Source organism: Apteryx rowi, unplaced genomic scaffold (genome assembly GCF_003343035.1).
Source record: "Apteryx rowi isolate R43461 unplaced genomic scaffold, aptRow1 scaffold_45, whole genome shotgun sequence".
Classification (NCBI taxonomy): Eukaryota; Metazoa; Chordata; class Aves; order Apterygiformes; family Apterygidae; genus Apteryx; species Apteryx rowi.
In genome coordinates, this window is record NW_020450705.1 from 1,352,295 (window position 1) to 1,374,075 (window position 21,781).

A 21,781-nucleotide genomic window follows, 5' to 3' on the forward strand; every position below is an offset into this window, starting at 1 on the left:
CTTGAAGCCACATCTTCCCTTTTCTCATCTTTCCTAAATAAATACATTAACCGCTAAGTATGCTCTACTTGAAGTTATTTCCCAGAGGCCCAGGCCAGTTACAAAACTTGAAAGCAAATGTGTTTGAACTGTCCCCTGCCACACATGACTTTTTCAGAACATCCATGCTAAGTGTTTTAAAACTGTTGACAGTCTACACTGGGTCAATGAGATTTAAAAAAAACAAAGACAAAAACAGAAACAAAAAAGTTTCATGCTTCACATGCTTAGCTACAAAACTTTTCACATTGTAACTGTAAATAATACAGTTAAGGATAACCTTTGCGATAACTGCATTGTCTACTGTACGAGAACAATACACAACACAGGTTGCAAAGCCTCAAAGCACAAAATATTTTGTCAGTCTGCAATGGAATGACAACCTGATGCTACTGCCAACAGCCTATCTCCTCCCCCTGTACATTTTAGAGCTCATTGTACACATTCCCAAACAAACTGCTACTTATATACTCAAAAGATATTTAAAATAAAATTGTTGATTTTGCAGGGTCCCCAAAGTTCTGAAAGATAACGGACAATCATTTAACCTGTAGACCAAAAACACGCTACTGTCAGCAGACAACTACCTGAAGACTGAAAGATATCTCACACTGCAACAACTTAAGTTCCATTGGAGGCCAAGTTTTTCTGAGCCACACTTTAAAAACCACCAATATAGGTTCAAAATGTAAGTCTGCATCCAGTAATAAGCAATAATGGGCAACTTCAGCTACTAATCAGTGGCAAATGCCACCGATTTAACAGTGCCAATTTATACCAGCCACAGCACTGACCAGTTTCACTGTGTTTTTCCTTCCACCTAAGAAGTCCACATGGTTTTTAGACTGTTGCTTTCAATCCTTGCTATCCAGTTATTGAAACATTAGGATAACACATGGGGAAGAGAAACCAAATAGTTTCCTGTTGCACTAACAGTGAAAGATGCAATTAAACAACATCATCTAATTCATTTAACAATGATTATAGTCCCAGACTACAGTTTTACAAATAAACATTTTAAACATGGAAATGCAGTCAACTTTTCATGTGAAAATCTCTTCTGCATATCCTACTTCTTTATCCTTACAACTTCCGCCCACACATGTACTGCACCACAACTACCAGGCATCTGGGCAGTTTTACAGTCGATAAAAGCAATTACTGAGCAATATTAGCAATGCCTTTCTCAGAGGCCTGGGTAACTCACACAACACTCCCAGCTCTTGGCTGTCCTGAATAAAATCGTCCCAGGAGTTAAGCAAAAGAGGCGTATCTAGAAGACAATGCAAATTATTTCATCTTAGCCCAACTTCTCTAGAAAAACTGTAGAATAATTACACCTTTGTTTCTGTCCTGATGTTTCATGCAGCTTCCCTTGCTGGCCATGGAATCAAACAGATGGGCCAGCGGATCCTTAGCAAGCGCTAGCAAAAGCTCTCGGGCATTCTGGTTTAGTTTTTCTTCTCTTTCTGTCCTCTAGCTTGGACGTATGTACTGCCACAGCAGAGCAGACACATGTGCGTAATAGCTAGGAGACAGAAAGAAGGATCTCCCGTTTTGGCATTCCTGTGCACGGTAAGTGACATTTCCCACGGTGGCTTAATTCAAACCCTGCTGCACAGCAGCAGGTTGGCATCGCCATTCACCTGGAAGTCACTGTGGGACATATCTAACCTTGTCGAGTACTCCTGAAGCCTGCATGTTTTAACACTGATTTGCAATAGTAGAGGAGACATGCCACCCACATAACCTAATTCCAGAACATTTTCCCAGCATTTCCCACAATGTCCCTTCACGCTAGAGGTTCAACAGCTATAATCCTGATTTCTGTTTCACCCCGCAAATCAGACACTCAGTCAAAGCACTGCACTCATTCACAGACAGAAAGTCTCCTTTTATCTCAAGGCGTTGTGAATATAAGCATATCTAAAACAACAATGTAGCAAGGATCTTCCAGACCTACACATCCAAGTATTTTAGAGGAGTTTTCTGCCCCTCATGGCACTTCTGGCTGTCTTTTCTCGTGGCCAGATACACTAAATGACAAATCACTACTGTAGTGCACAGCATAAATACACGGTAAGATACAATGGCCAGCAGCACTCCGTTATGTTTATTTATTTTCAATCTTTTACTCGGTCTGTCACAGTGACTGAGCGCTGGGAATATCCTTTCTCCTCCTGGGCACCTGGCAGCTCTTCCTTCCTCTTCCAACCCATTTATACTGAGCGTTCAGGTGCTGAACGCCCCAAGCAAAGTGTTTAATTCTTAGAGTCATCTTGTTCTGTGTTCAGAGTAGTACTTGATCTTCCCCAGTATAGGTGTTTGGTTCAACTATATGTTTAAACACACTGCACATTCTTTCACACACCATGAACAAATACTTTTGGATGCAACTATGTATTTACAAACTAAATATTTTTGCATGCAACTATACTTAAAACCTTAAGGCTGCAGGTAATTGAGACTATGAAAACAAGACCCTCCCCATCTCATTTTGGTTTCTTAGGATTTTAAAAGCTTTCCTGAGCACAAATTCAATGTAAAATAATTTTATAAAAGCCTTTAATACTCATTACCTTAAGATAAAAAAAAAAAAAGGTTTATCCACACTATTTTTTATTAGCATTATTTATACAGTAAAACTAATCAGTACAATATTGTACTGATTAAGTAGTATACTTAGCAGTACAATAATCAACCCTGCATTTATTCAGAAACTTGAAAACATTACAGTAGTCCAATAATTGTTCAAGAAAAATACCTTATACATTGCAACAGATTAGAAAGCATGAGTTTGTGGAGTGACTACAACAATTCTATAAGCAGCCCAGAGTCGTTCCACAGCCCTTGGTTAGCATGTACAGTAACTGAGGGTTCGCAGGTGTAACCTCAGTAGATAAAAAATAGGAATTGCAGTGGGTCCTGTTTTGGTATTAAAAAACTCAAATCCACTTCTGTCTTGCCCCAGGTGCAACTGGCAGCACAAACAACAGCAAACCACTATTTCTACTTGATTACACCATTAAAAATGCTTTACCTTAACTGCTACTCCAGTTTGTAAACTATAGGAAGACGACACAAAATTGAGGTCTCATAGGTTAAAAAAAAAAAAAAAAAAAAAAGCTCATAATGGTAAAGTTTACATTTCTATTTAATACAGAAATGCATTTTCTTTTGGAAGCAAGAAGCAACACTTGTCCCTGCGCTATGCAATTTCTGGAGTAGTTTGTCAGTTTAATCATCCAATCTTTCAAGCTCAATGAAGAAGCTTCAGCCTGGAAACCACAAAGGGTAACCGCGACGGGCCGGCGCTGCGTTTGGGGGAGACCTCGCGCCTTCCCTGCCCTGCTTCCAGCACGACTGGCCAGATCGAAGAGAAAGGCGAACTGGTGCTACGCCTGCTCTGTCCCCACTCAGGAAGGGGCAGGCCGGCCTCGCACGGACCCCGGGGAGCAGCCGGCCCCGGCCGCAGCCCAGGGCAGCCTTCCTCGTGTCCACGGACGCAACAAACACAGTTTGGGAGAAAACAGGCAGCTTTGCCTCAGAGAAACTGCACGTCCAGCGGAATACATGTCTGAAGAACAAGTTGCGGAGAGCAGATCAGCAGGGAGATTTTTAGAAATTGAGTCAGTGATAAATGAGTCATCAGCCAAAAACTTGACCGAAAAGTCAGGGGAGGAGGACAGGGCAGAAGGGTGGAGGAATCTGTTCATACTTAAACTCCCACATACTGAAATGAGCCTTTTAAAACATGCACTAATATTAACCGTCTAAGACAGCCAAAACAGAGCAGGAAACGATACTGAGGGTGGTGACTAATACTTCAACTGAGCTTCGCATACACATCAAATAGGTAGTTCTGAACAGCCACGACCGCATTTCAACAGACTAACAACATCATTTCTGACGACTGGAATTATTCAAATACTCAGCTGGGAATAGCTTGTTAGAGAATTCCAAGTGTTTAGTAGCTTTATGCATTCTGCAAGCTCTTTATTCCTCTCCCCGAGTCTGTTTTTCCCTGAACAAGATGACAGCTTTCTTCCGTAGGAGGGGTGAGCTGCTTGCAGTCAATCCACCAGGTTCTCGCTGGACTTTTGCTCCACGATATACACTGCACAAACCCCTCAAAACTTCAGTTAAAAGACACACAGCTGCCCGCCTCGGTAGGAGTATTCAGAAACAGGAGGTAGAGACACCAGTATTTTTGCTGTTTGCAGATATGATTCTGAGGAATTTTTGCTTTTAAGCCTTGAAAGCTTATTAAACATACACTCTAAAAACACTACATTTATCTAGATGCTCTTTTAACAACTTATATATGAAATTTTATGAACTGGAATAGTATCAAGAAAGGGCCCCAGAAATATCATTTGCCTAATTTTCCCCTGCAGCTACTATACGTGGACTGCTGTAATTGTCTCACTAGTCTTATTTACAACACATAGGGGACATATACTTTACATCTGCTTTGTCCACCATGATTTGCCTTTCGCTCCAAAACATAGGAATGCGCCCCAAGCAGAATCTGGGGTCTCAATTACAAAAGACAAATTGAGGTCAGCCTAACCTTCTTTTCAGTTATTTCAGTGTTACAATGCATTTTAAGAGATGAAAACACAGTACACATCCTACTATAAAGAATGCATGGGAACAGATGAACTGCTTTAAATGCACTCTGTTATCTGATTAATCTCAAAGTGCAGAAACTGTAGCTTAACCGCACACACAGTGGATCAACACTGCTGCGTACAAACCTAATGACTGTTGCATCACCTATAAAGTACAATTATTTCACAAACTCTTAGTGCCTGCTTTCTTCTAAGAAATACGCAACGCCTGCACAATCATAACGTAACACTAACCTGCACTGCATCCCATGCAGCAAGCAGGCCCTGCAGCCAGGCTGACCATGCACCAAACCCACGGCGCAGCATGGCAACTCAACACGCAGGAAATAAAAGTATCAGACACCGATAGTATCACAGCACCTCTGAAACTCATCTGGCATCCTGTTCCACACTTCCTTCAACCTGCCCCGTGCCCCCTCGCTGTGCCTCTGCCTCCACATCCTTTCTGCCAGCTGAACTACCTGCAGAGCCGCTCTGCTCTGCTCCGCTCCAGCGGCAGAGGCGAGGAGGGACCGGGAGCGGGCTGCGCTCCCAGGGCTGCCCTCCCAGGGAAGCGCTGGAGCAGCGCCAGGCCGAGATGTTATCCGTGTGACACTACTCCAAGAGCATCTACAAGCCATGAAACAGAAACGGGTGGAGGGCGGAGAGCGGAGCTGTGCTGAGACGAGGAATGCAGCATCCCCCTGGCCCTCAGCAGCAGGACGACTTCCCAGCGCCACCTTGCAACGAAGCGTCCAAGGCGAGCGACGTCCCCCCAGCAACCCTGCCGATTCCTTGCCCAAATGCTTTAAGACATCCTAGTACTTGCGGTATCACAATCCTTTTTTTAGTATCAGTGTCGTGGAAGCTTCAAATCGCAGTAACACCCATCACCATACTCTGCTTTTGGAATACGAAGCAGGTCCATTCTAACTCTGTCACTGAGCTAACATACAGTCCCAGCCATTTACTTTACTTCCAGACATAAAACAGAAACGGTAAGAAAGCCCAAGTCTGATATGAATAAAAAAGATGCAATCATATATAAGAAACTAACAAAAAAACCATAAGAAAGTTTGAATGAAAACTTAACCATTTGTTTTTTTCAAAATATTTTTTTTTAGCAGCTCTGCATCCAAAACTCCAGAGGCATGGGCATGTGCCACGGATATGTACCACCTTGAAACTGTAGAAATCAAAGTGTTTTAAAACAGATAATTAAGTTGTCATAGCCTTTGTTAAATATTTTTCCAAATATAAGTGAGTCAACAGCAAAGCAGAGTTCATTCACACAGCTCTTGCTGCAAGCACTTGCTTGGATCCAAGTCATATACACCTGAAACAGGGAATTTTAGTAAAAGTGTTGAGACAGTCTCAACTACAGGATTGAGGACAGATGATACAATTCAATGCTGCAGATTGCATTCTCAATGAAGAACTGCAACACACAGTCCTAGATTAAAAAACGGTGAGGGAAAAGGAACAGAAAAAAGTGAGGCGTTGAACAAGCACCCACAGAAAACCACAAGCACAAGCATCGGTTCCTAGAGAAAACATGAAATGGCCTCCCAGAATGCAGCTTCTGTAGCTGCTTGCACTGTGCCTATTAAGTATTTTGTTCTCTTACTGTTCACTTGAAAGATTCAGTCCAGTATTACTGAGACACAAATCAGGAAAAAGGAGACAGGCAAGGAAAGCAAACAAGATTCACCAAGCTTGAGAGAAGAAAATAGATAATAACCTCCTTTTGTACACTAGCTTGCTCATCATCTGCACCTCCCTTTTTCTAGTGCTCCAATTTTCACATATGGAAACTGAACCAGAAACATTATGGAAACCAAAATATTTAATATTTTCAAGGGGAAATATGCTTCCAGCATTTTACTGATTAGGGAGAAAAAAAACATACGAATGACTGCCTGAACTTTAACATCTCTTATTTCCAATTGTCTGCACTACAGAAACAGCCATCACTTCTCCATTTCCCCAAGAGAGATGGGCAGATTCTTGGAACATTAAAACCACACGTCTTGGTTATTTTTACCTTGGCAGTTAAATACTGAATCATGGCTACTATAAACAAGCCTATTTAATTTTGAGCTTGTAAATGTTCTTCATGCCATTTTTTTTTAATTACTATAAACTAGACCATGAAAATGTCCGCCCCCCCCCCACATATCTATTAAACATTGCTCAATTCTTCACCAAAATTCCTTCATTAATCACAACTGTGCTCTCAAACTCAAATCCAGCACTTTTGCAATGGAAAGATTTGTAATGATCAAAAATCATGCTAAAACTGACAGATTTCCTTCACGACTGAAAACAAATAGCAGAAAGAATGATACTGCAGTCAAAACTGGAGATGGGACCTGGGGCTCCAGCCTCTGGCTTCACCAAGGACCCACAGTTGTCAAACTGCAGGCAAAATGCTAGTGGCCCCTCGAAAGCTGGCTGGTCGCACAGTGCCGGTTCCAACGCCTGGCTCCGGCGCACACTGTTGAATGAAAACTTCCATTCACCATCTGCTCCTTAATTAGGAATTTGTTATACACCATGTTCTTAGATATTAAATTACTCAATGAAGTTGAAAGTACATTAAATGCTTCCCCAATATTAATCCAAGCTGTCAACAATTATGCAATTGTTGTACACGTGCTATGGAAACGGGATGGGAAGAGGGATGGCGGATCACAAACGGAAGGGTGCTCATCTACAGATCACACGACTAATTAACGCACGGCTCCCCCGAAAGAAGTGAGAAAACCTTTGTCACAGACCGACCCTATTAATTAGCACGGAGTTCACTTAGGAGAATGAAAATCACTGCCACGGACTCACTCGCCAAGTCACTTAACCAATGCTATCAATCTCCTTGTCTTTAAGGCTCACAAAAAAGCTCCTCAACCTTTCCCGAGGCAGCCAACACCAGAAAAATGAGTTAACAAAACAAAACAAAACCAAACACAAAGTAGGACTTCAGTGTGATTTTTCAAGCGCAAGTGTAATTTGACAAACTTCCAGTCATGCAATTTTCACGGTCTGACTGTTATTGCTTATCATTACAGTATCCGATATCAAAATAAAAATATTTTATATTAATATTATATCATATATATTATAGCAGAATTATTTTATATATTATGGCAGAATTCACTCAGTTTTTCAAATTCAACAGTAAAAATATTAACATTTCTATTGACTGCTTTCAACACCAAATCAAACAAAAAATCAATGCAACAAGCATATAATTAACTACATGCATAATTATGTTGTGGGACTAGTCACTATACAACTACAGAGTATTACTCATTCTGTAGTATATGTTCAACTCCTTTTAGTTTTTAAGCTTTTGTTCTATTAAATTTAATATAGGTCAAAACCTAGTTATTTTTTTTAAAAAAAACAAGAAAAAACATTTAAGTTCCAGGAATTTAAGTTGCCAAGTTAGTCTATTTATATTTTGGTAACTTCAGTGTAAGAAAACAGGGGTGTTTGTGACATTCAGAAACATATGCGCTCCTCCACAGAAGTCTTAAGTTTGCCAACGAGCAGATCATAAATAAGTCGTAATTCCCTAGCATAAGACTTGATAATTGGCTCTAATTCTGAACCAGTACTGCACTAAAAAGCATGTTAATAGAACAGCTATAAACTGAATTCACTGCAAACACAAAATGGGAAAATATTTTGAAGGACAACTTTCCCCAACAATTTATAAATTTACACAACTGAAGGCAGCAACATTTTAATTATATATCTTGCCCAAATCAGAGGCAATCACAATTCATTAATTTATACCTGACTAGACACATATTGTTTCGCTTCTGAAATACAAGATAAAAGCAACAACAACAACAAAAATTGACAGACACATACTAAATAATAAACATGCCAAATAAGCAAACAGATATTTTCTGAATGCAAGAGAAAAATTACACTGCTGTGAGGTTTTACTATATTCGAAGTGGTTAGCTGGAGAAGGCAAGAGACCAACCTTCAAATCTTGTCCACATCCATTCTTAAAATCTAAAGTGTTGCTCGTGTGTCCCCTCTGAATCACATCCAAAAAATCATTACTTTCTGCATAATTTCACACCCTGTGAATTGTACTGTGAAGAATACTGATTCAGGGCCAAAGTCATAAAAGCCTCAGCTAAGAGTAAAGTCCTCTAGCAACCCAGTTGTCCTTTCTAACTCCAGTGTTTTGCTGAACTGGGGCTTTGAACAAATTAACCACAACACAAACAAACAAGTCTGAGGAACAAACTTTTTTGAAAATAACAATTATTCTGTACTTTGAAAAAGTGCTTTTACGCACAAACATATTGAGACTGATCTGCCTCAATCTGTAACCTTTTCTTCATGCTGAACTTGTAGTTTTAAATATCGTGATGTTTACTTCTATTGAAGTGACTGCCTACTTACTCATTTTAAATTGCTTCGCTATCGAAGTATTTCAGGCAAGGAGCAAGTACTTTGGGCAACTAAAGCCTGCCATGCTCAAACGGCTAATTTATTTTCGTCCTGTTGGTCTGGAGTTGCAGAACGTTGCTGGGGACATGTGCCAGACGCACAAAGACAGTGGAAGGGAAGCCAGAAGCAAAACTCAAAGACCAACACACACTGCATCCCTAAATTAGACCAAAACACCACGTCACTTGCTGTAATTGGCAGCCTCCCCTCCAAACGGACTGCAGCACTGCTGCAAATTTAATACTAATGAGCACCGAACAGCAAACAGAAGGAGAGACGCCCACCTAAATTCTGCAGATTTAGGGGAAACTAGTTTTTCAGTTATACACATACAGTAGCCCAATAGGAAGTACTGTGTAGGCACAACGCAGAAACAGAATCACAACAAACCACACAAATAATTCACGTACAACAGACACAACATCGCAACAGAGGTCCTCCCAAGCAACATCACCGCATTCAGCCCTTTCTCTCCTTTGGAGCTAGAGCTACTTAAGACTCTTCAGCAGAGGGTTTTACACAACACAGAAGAGTTCTCGACAGCTTCTCCTTTTTTCGGGAGGGAGGAAGGAAGAAAAGAAAAATCCCCCCCCCCACCCTTTCCCATCAGCAAAACACGTCACTGTTAAAAGGCATGAACATGAGATACAGAATCAATTTATGGGACTTCCTCCCATCTGCTCTCTCCTACATCCAAAACCTGCCATTGATTTTAAAATCATATTAAGTCTTTTTCCACATTCTTCAGTGGAAAAAATAGTCTGACCTTTTTTAATACAAGATTAAATTCCAGACAGAATCTAGGAGGCTCAATCGTAGCAAAAACACCAACTACATTATACTTGGTAAGAATAATTTGTTGTGCTGATAGTAGCTTGGCAACGTTCTTAACTGTGTTCTTCCTGGTTTATATAATTAAAGTAAATAAGTGACATGAGGTAGGCAGATTGTCACTGCAACTTTAGCTTTCATTTTAAGTAATTATTTTATTTCTGCAGTAATAGTGACCAGACACAGGTAAATCCCTGTCTTTTTCTATTCGAAAAATGGCAAAATGCTCAAGGGAGGGTTTTTGTCTAAATGACTGTACACAGTCAGGGTTTGAGGCTTTGATTTTTTGAGGGGTTTGTTTTAATGCCACATAAATTTGAGACTTTTTTTTGTGAAATCAAAGTGATGAATTTATACTAAGGTTAAAAGAACTTACAAATTTTCCTTATCAAGAAAACAGAATTTCTTCTTCAGTCAAGTGAACTTAATACTTCAAAATTTACTGTTTCACTAATGTATTTTTCTAGAAAGTATTACTATGGGATAGATTTCCACGCCCAACACAAATGACGGAGTGAAAGCTCATTTCCTTTTTTTTTTTACCCAATACTTGTTTGCTTGACCACACTATGATTTTCTAAATACATTTTAGACTAAAGCAAAATGATGTGCAATAAACCTACCTCCATAGCATCTTAAGTCTTTGAGAAACCAGCTTATGGAGGAATATTTTAACATGCCTTATACGGATTCTTAAAAGTGCTACATTGTACAAAGTACAATTTAAATTGACAAGAACTAAGCAAAAAAAGAAAAATAGTTACACTAACAGAGGATCATAATGCACATGCAGCTGGAACAGCATAACACAGCTTATTCTGTTCCCAGAAGTCATTTAAAACTTAACAACAACAGAAAAAGGAGATTTACCAGTTTAGCTTTATATCAGCAGTGAAACTGATCCACGGCTTTAGGCCGGGCGGCAGCTGCAGCAAACCTCCTCGTCCCTCTCCCCGGAAGGCAGCGGGCAGATAACGCGCAGGGGCTGCGGGACGCTCGGATGCCGCCCTGGCGCAGGGGCTGCGCAGGTCAGATATCTGACCGAGAGCCCAAACGCACACGGGCCCGAAGGAGGCAACGGGGACCAGGGCGCCCACGAGCAGCCCGCCAGACCCACGGCTGCACGGGTAGCAGCTCCCCTTCCTCCACACGGGGCACTGCTGCAAAAAGTGGTGTTATGCGACGGCATAAAACAGCTCTTTCCTTCCCCATCTCCTTAATGACGGCCTTGCGCCCAGAAAGCGCTGTATTTGGGGCAGGAGGAGGTGGGGCGGGATCCGGCTTAACCGTATTTGTATTCCAAAATTAAACCTTTGATCGAGACACTAATACAGTGCCTCTCTATTAAGGTCTTTTTTTAACTTCTTGTAAAAAAATGCAGAGAGATAAATTGCTTTTGAAAAAGTATTTCTACCCAAAAGTGATAATTCTAAGACTAATATTAAGCCTTCAAAATATGTCTTATATTAGTAAAGAACGCTGTCCAGCTTTTTAGGAGACTAACATAAATTCCAGAAAATATTAAAATTCTTTAAATCTTAACAGCAAAGCTGCAATAAGCAGGTTGTGTGTATACACTTGATTTGACCATGTTGATTGATCTAAAGGTCAGGTTTGCACATGCAGTCTAGACATTTTCACTTCCTTAAAAATATGTATTTGTTTAGTGTGCATGTCAGCCACAAGCAACCAAAACAGCTACTGCTCTCACACAAATAAGGCTAATTAAACACCTCTTTTAACCATTATTTTTTGAATGAAAAGTCCCACTTACCATATGGCCGCTTATTAATATGTTGTTTATCAGTTTATATAAAACACTTCCAGTGATGAGTGCCCTTGTACCAAGTACCTAAGTCAAGCTAACGATGGATATATTTTAACACCATAAAGTCGAGGCGTACCTCTTCAAATGTTTCCACAGCAATTTTTGAAACTTGATGGGAAGCTGATTAGCAGTAGGTTAATTACTCCACAGAAAATGTAACAGTTTCATTACTGTTTGTAACAAAATGAAGTTATTTAACAGGAGACTTAATCCTTCAGCATTTAGCTCAGTTCTTTAATGCTACTCCCCGGAATTCGGAGGAAGAGGAGGGCAGTGGGTAGAAGAAGTTGAGTTTTGTTTGTTTTGCAGCAAAAATGAATTTTTCTCCTACATGAACATTTTAACTGAAGGAATATTTGAAGTTTAAGACTTCCGTGATGGACTCTAAAGAGCATCACACTTTTAGGGTAGAAGGGTCTAGAACTGAATTTCTGAAGATTCTATAATGGGTATTTTACAACATCTGCACAGTGAATTCTCTGAAGTTTTTAAATCCTTCTGAATCTGACTGGCTTAAAAGGATAAAACAGCTCTGCCAATTCATCCTAAAGTGTCTTTCACAGATAATAAAAAGGGACACTAACCCTTAGAGGAAATAGCTCCTATAGTTTACAACATTTTTATATGAGCCGTCGCAGAATTTAAAGGTCAGCCTTCATTACAACCAAAATAGATTATTATACAGCTGTTAAAAAATAAAAATTAAGAAAAAAAAAGGGCAATTGGACTCCTGCTTTCAGAAGAAGAGATGCTAAGTTTAACTCAGAAGGAAGGGAGGACACATCCTACAGCAACTGATCTCTGAACAAGATGAATATCACTGGCATCAGCCAGTCCTTCCTCTCCACCTCATGAACAGCCTTGGACAAAGCATCTCCAGCAACAGCACTTCCGAGAGTAATTTAAAGTGGGTAGAGAAGGCAAAGCATTCAAATAGGAATGAAAAACTCAAATTTTTAGTCTTTAAAATGATGAACGTAATGCAGTAGAAAAAAAATCTCTCCCATATTAGTATGCGAATCTGTTAAAGATATGGCCTGGAGACTGCCAGTTTTGTACCCCGATCGAGCCCTTAGAACACACCGTGCTTCATTTGAATGCAAATTGCTGTTATCTGCTATTTCTGCACTTTCCACTTCAGTTAAACACCTTTTCATCAAAGCTAAAAATCCCATTTAACCGTTTTTTCTTGAGTAACACTACAAGTGCAAAACCAACTATACAAACCCACGTGCACTACAGTCCCTGGGTTTAAAAGATATTGAGGGTTTGTTTTTTTTTAAAACTTCTGTCCGCAGAGTTGCAATTCACACTAACTTGGCAAGAAAATGACAATAAAAAAACGTTTCAGCCTCTGAGCTCTGTAGACATTACTTAGTTGTCCCTGACATCTGCTAATGCCCTGCTCAGCTACCCTATGAGTTGCATTGCTCATACTTGTTTTAGTACTAACTTAACCTGTACTTGATTTTATGTTTATGATGAGGTTTTTGAGCAAACAGTTCATAAAACAGAAACAGGCTACAAAATACTGGAATTACACAATAAAGGAAAGAGTCACCCATTCTTAGAATACACACTGGTCAAGACACTGCCCGGGAGCATTAAAACACCTATTAGATCATTTCTTACGAGATTCATGAAAAAACTTTATTCTAAGTTAGAAATCTATTCAAGTGATCAATATGTCAATGCAGTATATTCATAAAATGATATATAGTCCTATAGTCATAAGGATTGCAATAATACTGTGAGTGATCTGATGGGTTAAAAGCATTAAGTACACGACTATCTAATGAAAAATGTCAACTGGAACAGCTGCAAGCTGTATTTTTATTCTTAATACTGCTTTCAACTACAATGAGTGTTACAACCCAAAGCATGTGAAAGTAGCAATTGGCTAAATTTTTTTTATATTCACCTGCATTTATTCTATAAATCCACCAGGATTTCTGTTCTTCAGGACTAATAACCAGGAATGGTCGTTCAGCACAATACTAACGCATCATCCCAGAGCACAGCAAGATGTGCTGAAATGGGCTACCTACGCAAAAAAAGAATTGCACCAGAAATAACCTTACCCAGTGACCTATGATTTACTTCAAACTACCATGTGGTAGGTGGCATATAAAAAGATATTACTCTGTGTGTCAGTTGTCCGTAATGAAAGGTTCTCTCTTCTAAGCAGCCTCTCCCTACAACTTCAAGTTTATTTACATTAGAGAAAGGAACACTACATAAAAAGCAGCATAAGAAAAAAGCACTGCAAGCAACACATCCGGCCCAACTGCTCTTCCCACACACTCAGCGCTTTCCATAGCAAGGGTCTATTTTCAACTAATGTGTTAAAAATGCTCGACATATCTGATTCCATACAGATTAATTGCTTGGAAAAGAAGTAATAGTGGTCTTATTTCTGGAATCATTGAGCACCCACAGCTCCAACTGAAGCCAGCTAGAGCTGGGCATGCTCAGATCTTTCAAAGAGCAGATTTTAAAGCTATGAGTTCACATGCAATACTGTAATTTAAATATGACAAAATCAAATTTTTTCAGTATTAGAACACACCAGAACACATCATCTCTGGATCCAAGAAGGATTTCAACAGAAAAACCCCAAACATTCCAACAAGCCTTTAATTTGCAGTTTTAGCCACTCAAAAATGAAATGCAACTAGTCTGTTTTTTCTGCAACGCTCGAGCAAGCAGCAGTTACGCAACGCAACCGATTGGCAAACCCACTGTGCTGCAGTGCATTTCCAAAAGTAGTCTCTCCCAATAACATTTAACAGAGCGACAACTACCGATTACACAAATGCTCGTCCTGCTCCTTACATGAGTGTTCGGAGCACTGGGGCGGCATGTATTTCTGCCTGTCTCACCTGAACGATTAATAAAGATCTGTTTCAATCATAACACAACCACTGCTGTGAACATATTCAGACCACTTGCTTCAGTGCCCCAGATGGACTTGAACACCTTCCATCTTATCAATATTCAAAATAAAAAACAAACCATAATGACTCAAGGCCACCTGCTCAGCAGGACTGCTATTGCCTGGCTCCCTATATTTTCAGTCAAACAAAGTAAGAGGGGTGAAAAAAGCCAAGTTCAGCATCTGCAGTCATGGCCTGTAAGCAGCTCTTCATCTTCTATTTTCACTGTTTGTCCTACATTACCTGTTTCTCCCTTGTTATAAAAGCCCTGTGGAGGGGCAGATTTTCCCCCAAATAAGGGATTTTATTAAAAAAACAGAGCTTTTCAAAGTACTCACTAAGGTCTGCTTTTGTCAGCATCTGGATTTCTCAATTTAAAAAAAAATTAAATATGCACTCTCACCTAGGTTCATGTCAAGCCACTACAAATGCATTGAGGAAGCGACTGTTCAGGTATAGCAGGTATTTCCCAAGATCCAGTACACAATACCTGCTGGACCACTTGCAGCATGGAAGAGTAACACACATCAAAACACTGTCTTCATGTGGCCACATTCAGATTTAAGCAGATCCACCCTGCCTGCTACAATCAGCTGACACAGTGAGAAGAGAACACATTGCCATGCACTGTGGACCACTACCACAACAGAAACAGAAAAAAAACAAATAATTTTACAGTTCATCTTTAATTAGATGTATTGGCTACTACAATGTTCCAAACACAATCTGGAAATACCAAACTTACAAAAAAACTCCAAATGATTAGTGATCAAAATCAAGGAATGTTTCTGATGTCCCATTTCTTCCCACACACACCTCAAAGAAATTTCCCACAGAAGATGAATGCAATTTAAGTTTAAACACACCGTTTCTGATTAGGAATGTAATACTCAGACAGTGCCTCCTCCTTGAACACAACCCACCTCCCCACAGCCTCTTCATTTCAATATCATTAAAAGGAACGCCTTAGACAACCTTAATTATTGTAGTATCTGCAAGGGGAGAAGTGATCTGTAAGTAATCAATTTCTGTCCCATTTAGAGCTTTAGAGATCAAAACTTGTTTCATACTGAAGCTGGCAGTGAAATGGCATTAGTAGGGGGAGCTCAGAATAAAGCACTTCGGCATGGATATCTGTTACCAACAGTTGGGGCGTTACATTCTGTCCTACACGATGCTCCATGGTCACTAATGTCTGCGCAGCTTCCTCTTGCGCTCCCCTCACTTCAGAAACAGGGAGATCAGAAAGTAGGCAATACTTCACAAAATTATCACTGTCACAGGAAAGCACAGGCTCTAATAACGAGCCATTTATCTCTCTGGAAGATTTTATGCAGCCAGCAAACACGTAAAAACAACTCACAGGGGATATCTCAAAAGTCTCCACCTGAACAAGCAAAGTCAGCTGAGAAACAAGCAGCAAAGACCCTACATTTGTCACAACAGAAAGGCAGCATGATGCAAACTCCCATAAGCGCAGGCTCCTCCTTGCGAGGAATGGTCGGTTGCCACTGAAGACGGACAGCAAACGTTCACCCATTTATCTACCATCGAGAAAACCTACAAATTACATGCTTTCTAGATGTAACAGGGAAAACAATAGATGCTGCCTTACCTCTACTACATTCACAGCACAAGACTGACAGAAAGATACTGCCATAAGTCAAATGTAGTCAGGAACTGCAGTTTCTTGACTATTTTAAGTCCATTTAAGTGTTGTCACAACAGCGACATGTAACCTAGAAGAATCACAGGGTAATTTATACTGGAATGGATCTCTGAAGGTCTCTACTACAACCCCCGGCTCCAAACAGGGCTAGCTTCAAAGTCAGACCAGGTCACTCCAGACCTTGCCCAGTCAAGTCTGAGTATCTCCAAGGTCACAGACTCCAAACTTCCTGGGCAGCCTATTCCAGTGCTTAATCACTGAAGGAGTTTTTCCTTGCATTTAATTGGAATTTCCCGTGCTACAATTTGCAATCATTGCCTCTTGTTCTTTCACTGTGCAACTCTGCGGAGAATCTGATTTGATGATCATCATGACCCCCGTTAGATAGCTGAAGGCAGCAATTAGATCCCCCTCAGCTTAACCTTCTCCTCTTCAAGCTAAATAAACCCCATTGCCTTCATGTCTCCTTATGGTTAGCATATAATCAAAAGGCTGTATAGACAAAAGAGGATTCTGAAACCCTACTAGGCTATATCCGGATGGCCTAGTAAACGGATACGGAAGTTGTTTTCAGAGCAGTGTGAAGCCAGAGACCTCACAAGCTGTCAGCCTGCAAATAAATCATGTGAGGACAGGCTGCGCATCTCCCGTTGCGGCAGGGCGTGGAGGTACTGATGCGTCTGTCATCAAGACCCAAGCTCTGCTGCTCCCACATCCAATTCCTTGCCGGGAAAGACTCCAAGAGATAGACAGGGTCAGTCACTCACTGAAACGTCTGTGGATGTCAGGATGAACCAAACCAGCACTAAATACATTTTCTTTTTTTGTCATAGGATCTTGGCCTACGGTCTCAACCAGTAATTTTAGAAAGCTCATGATTCAAAAGAGCCAACTGATCTTTTAAGACAACTTAAGTGAAAAGAATCACTAATTACATAGATCTATGTTTTAACAAGCAATCAAGTTTGCACATTAATAATGAGAAGTAACTGAGAAAACCATGGGTCACTCTTGCCAAGAGACATTTTAAAGCATTTTACAGCCTACCTTGCTCATCCACACGTAACAGCTTTTGTCGAACACTCTCAGTTTCCTTTTGCTTCTAATACTACAGGGTAAACCGGTCTTTAAAGGCACAAAATGTCTACTTTATGTATCAGACCATATACAACTTGAAAATTCTTTTTTTTGTACATGGAAGACACTATCTACAAAAATGTAAGTTGCCCACTCTATCCCCTCAGAACTGTCACCCGTAACAAACCCACTCTGACCTTGGAGGATCCTTTTTCATGGCCTGCTCAGATACATGAGGAAAAGCAAGAGCAAATCAACTCCAAACATATTCAGCTGGAGCATCAGAGCCTACATTAATGCCATTTAATGTGGCAGTTGCTTTCAATCCTGGTGATTCTCTATGAAATATAACTGAAATAACATTATTCATATACCATACCCAGGTTTTAGCCTAAATATCTCACATTATTGGAACAAATGCCAAGCTGAATGCCAGGTTTACTAGCTAAACAGTAACCTTAAAAGCATATTACTTGTATTTTTAAGAAAACTCAAAGGTGTGGCTAAGAAAAACAACATTTACTCAAAAATCTTGTCTACTTTATAAATCAAAGAAAATCATTCATTCTGGAAAATCTGTTAGGTATAAAACATGAAATCTTAATAAGAAAGGAAAAAAACTAGATGCATCCAAGGAATCTGTATTACTGCTTATGATTGTTTTCCAGAGAATCAGTAAGGAGGGACTTTTGGCCTAATTTCACCCCATTAATGTAACAACGCACTATGAAGTTCATTCAGCTGATTTGTTTTTTGGTCCCTTCAATTTGTGATGCAATTCTAAAGATGCTAGCTCCCCCAAAGAAGTATCTGCATCCACTGATAGCTAGGATTTCCCTGATTGCCCTGAGGCAGGGACACAAAGAGAAGACAGAACTGGTCATGAAGCTAAGATCAGAGCATGGCAACCTCAAGTCAAGTTACTTAGATCACAGAGTTGCCTCAAACACAAGTCTAAACCAAATGGTTTAGACTACCAAAGAATATTTAAGTTATTGTTCCTGTAGTAACTTTCTTAGGTCATATAGGACCTTTAAGGAAGAAAGCTAAAAGCAACACTGAAATACAAAATGAATGGTACACGGCTCGATAATATTATTTCTACTTTTAAGTTGTGAGTACATATGCAGGCCAGTCAAGGATTATTTCTAATTCAAAATATTTATATGAAAACTGTATCCACAGTCACTTTAGATAGTTTTTCTTTTCATAGCCTTCTCACTCAGAATCTATTAATGAAAATGTCTTCTCCCCGCACTTATTTTAATCCTTTCTCTTTTGATATGTTATTCCACAATTCTTCATTTAAGAAAGGTGGGGTTTTTCTTCATTCTAGTATTAGTCAGTGCTTGAGGCACTAAAATGGATTAGTTAGACTCCTACTCAATTCTTGCTTCCAAGCACTCCTGAAAGCTCAACAATAACAATTCAACAATGAGAAAGTGAAGGAATTAAATCTGTTGCTTGCCAAAGAATTCTAATCTTATCGTACAATTGTGGAGATGAGAAAATAATTCAACGCTTCTAATTGTATGATTAAAAAAAAAGAACTCAACCATTCTGTGAAATGTTTTGCCCATAAAATTATGTTTCTTCTATTGGACTGATTAATAAAATTTATCACTTGTATATGTAGGACTGAAATAAATTCATCTTCACATGTTTTTGCTCCATTTAACCACTGTCATGAATTGAAATGTAGTGAACTTCATTATATTTGCAACACTAGCAGCAGAAAGCATACTGTACTTTCAATCACACTGAAAAACAGCAAAGAGCTTATAAAGCTGCATTCTCATTCCAAGGTATACATTTATGAACAAAAAGCTGTTCTTCCTTTATCCTTTTTGCACTTACAATGCTAGGATATAAACCAAGGAGAAACTTGTTTGAGCTGTGGACTTTTTTGGACATTAATTTACACCCAGAGTCAACAGAGCAGTCTAGGAATCTGAATACTCTCTGTACAGCAGTAAATAAAACACCTCACACAAATTTCAGCATCTGAACATGACATATTGGATCAAAAAAGATAGCTCAGTAAGATTAACTTTTCTTTCCAACTTTCTAACATCCTAACTTATCTCAGCCATTAGGTGTCACATTCCAGGATCGGAAGCTTTTGCAAAGTGTACGCACAAATGTCTACCTAAAAAAATTTGATTTACGAGTACCCCTTTAAGATGCTTCCATTACAATTCTTTTTACTTCCTATCATCTATTAAATAAAAGTAACTTTTCAATTAAGGTTAAAAAATCCAGCCAACTGAGCATAACTACTAAACGCTGCTACAGAATGAATAATAAGCCCTTTAATCACAGTAAAAATCAAATCAAATCTATAACTACTTTAGAGCTCAGCATAAAATGATTTCAAACTTTATGCTAAAAAAAACCCACTATTTCCTCTTGAAAAACAAACTGGGCTTCAAGGGACACACACACACACAACCCCAGGACCTGACTTTTAAAAGTTAGGTATCTCTTGAATCTGCTTCTGCAGAATTAAACACACAAAATTACTAGAAGTGCTTTATGTTTAAAGTTAACCCAGCACATCAGAAATGGAAAGAAAGCAATAAAACAGGAAGTCACCTATATTATCATCTTCACAAAGTTTTGATTAGGATCCACAGTCAGACCCATCTGACAGAGGCTAGTCCCCAGCAGCGCTCTGCTGAATTAACTTCACTCGGGTTGACTGTAAAACAGGACCCAGGGGAATTCTGAACTTCAAGCAGCTACAAGCAAAAAATATTTCATATATACAGAGTAAAGATTTAAACTTTACATATGCTCAAAAGATTCACTTCCTTTTCCACTAGAATGGACAGATAAAATGTTCCTGTTATCAGAATTTTAGGATTCTTAGTTTGGCAGCTGACTGCACATAAGGTATAAAACTACGACATTGTGTATGTAACTGAACAAAGTCTGTACGCAGATGATTTTTTAAACCTCTGTAAAGCTGCACAGGGCAAATCTGTTTGCTAAATATCAAGTTCAAAGTGACACCAAGTATACTGTATGCAGGCATGGTACAAGACAAAAAAACTACTACAATACGTTAGCACAAACAAATGTTTAGAGTTGTTTATGCCTCAAGACTATGATTCAATATACAAGTAATACTTTTGCATTAGAGTACATCCACGTGTTACATTACTGCCATCTAATTAAATTTCTTTTTTTTAAAAAACAGACAGCACCCACAGACTGGATGAGCAGGCATGAAGTGTATCACAAAATAGTCTATGTCTGTATATTTACAGCTTATGGTTTCAAATACAAACTATTTTGATAAGCTATGTAAACACTAGTCTCAAAATAAAAACATTAACGTGTCACTGGAATTACACTGTGCTAGTATCTTAGTCCCTGTTTGGCAGGCAGTCCTCCTTAAAGTCTTTGGTAAAGCTACTTACCCTAAAAACTGCCGGACCAGAGCCAAAATACATGATTAAATATACTGCTTTTAGTTTCATTTGAAACTTCAGAATTATAACCATTTGGGCCTACTAAATGCTATCAAAGTTGGGGTTTTTCTGCACTGTACATAGTCCCTTGATTAGACCAACTACACCCTTCAAGATTTATTCTCCTAAGTTTATAAAGGACATCGGAAATATCCGCTTTGAGGAAGCGCAACTCACTTTTCTGTGGACGATCTTAGTCTGACAGAACACAAACACTCCTCTTGTCCTGGTGCGTGATCAGTAGAAATACTGCGCATGAAAACAGATTATTTTTAGAATCAGTATATGGGAGCACAGTTCTTCACTTCCTGTCAACTCCACCTTAAAGAGCTAGATACATGGTCTCATTTTGATTTCTAAAGCCAGGATTTCACAACTTCTGCTCTCCAATACAACGGAGAGAATGAAGTGACAAGCTGCCGGGAATCAGAAAGGGTAACTCCCTCGCTTTTAACTCGGCACTAAAAATTTCTGTTGGGATATTTTGTCAGTCTTCAGGCAACTGTGTCAATAAATTGACGGCGTTTTCTCCTACCACAATTATGAAGAGAGCCTTAAATATTTTTATTTATAACACCGATCTTTTCCATAGCAACCGGATGTGAACATGGCATTCCCAGCGTAATGAAGTCACTATAGCAACACGATCATGATGTCAGAATAATCAGAAAGTTTTTCATACTTCGGACATGCTGAACTAGACTACTTGTAAAAACTAAAAACGTTGCAGGCATCGCAAAGGCAAGGATGTTCCACGTAAAACTTCCCTCTGTGTTACCTCACTTCTGCTAGCTTCCTACGAAAGGTACAGACCTTGAAGAGTAACACAGTATTTC

The 21,781-nt window shown here is 39.4% G+C and overlaps 1 protein-coding gene across 3 annotated transcripts in view; it reads right to left on the reverse strand.

Annotated features, from left to right (window-relative positions):
• The window catches only part of RAP1A (RAP1A, member of RAS oncogene family), a 44,897-nt gene extending 23,703 nt beyond the window's left edge, over positions 1-21,194 (reverse strand). For 2 of the 3 annotated variants that reach the window (XM_026077150.1, XM_026077152.1), the window contains exon 1: positions 21,123-21,194. The gene's annotated coding sequence lies outside the window, so the exon portion shown is untranslated. Of the gene's footprint in view, positions 1-10,829; positions 10,859-21,122 lie in introns of those variants that run through there. The other variant, XM_026077151.1, reaches the window with a different exon arrangement.
• Positions 21,195-21,781: the final 587 nt, after the last annotated feature.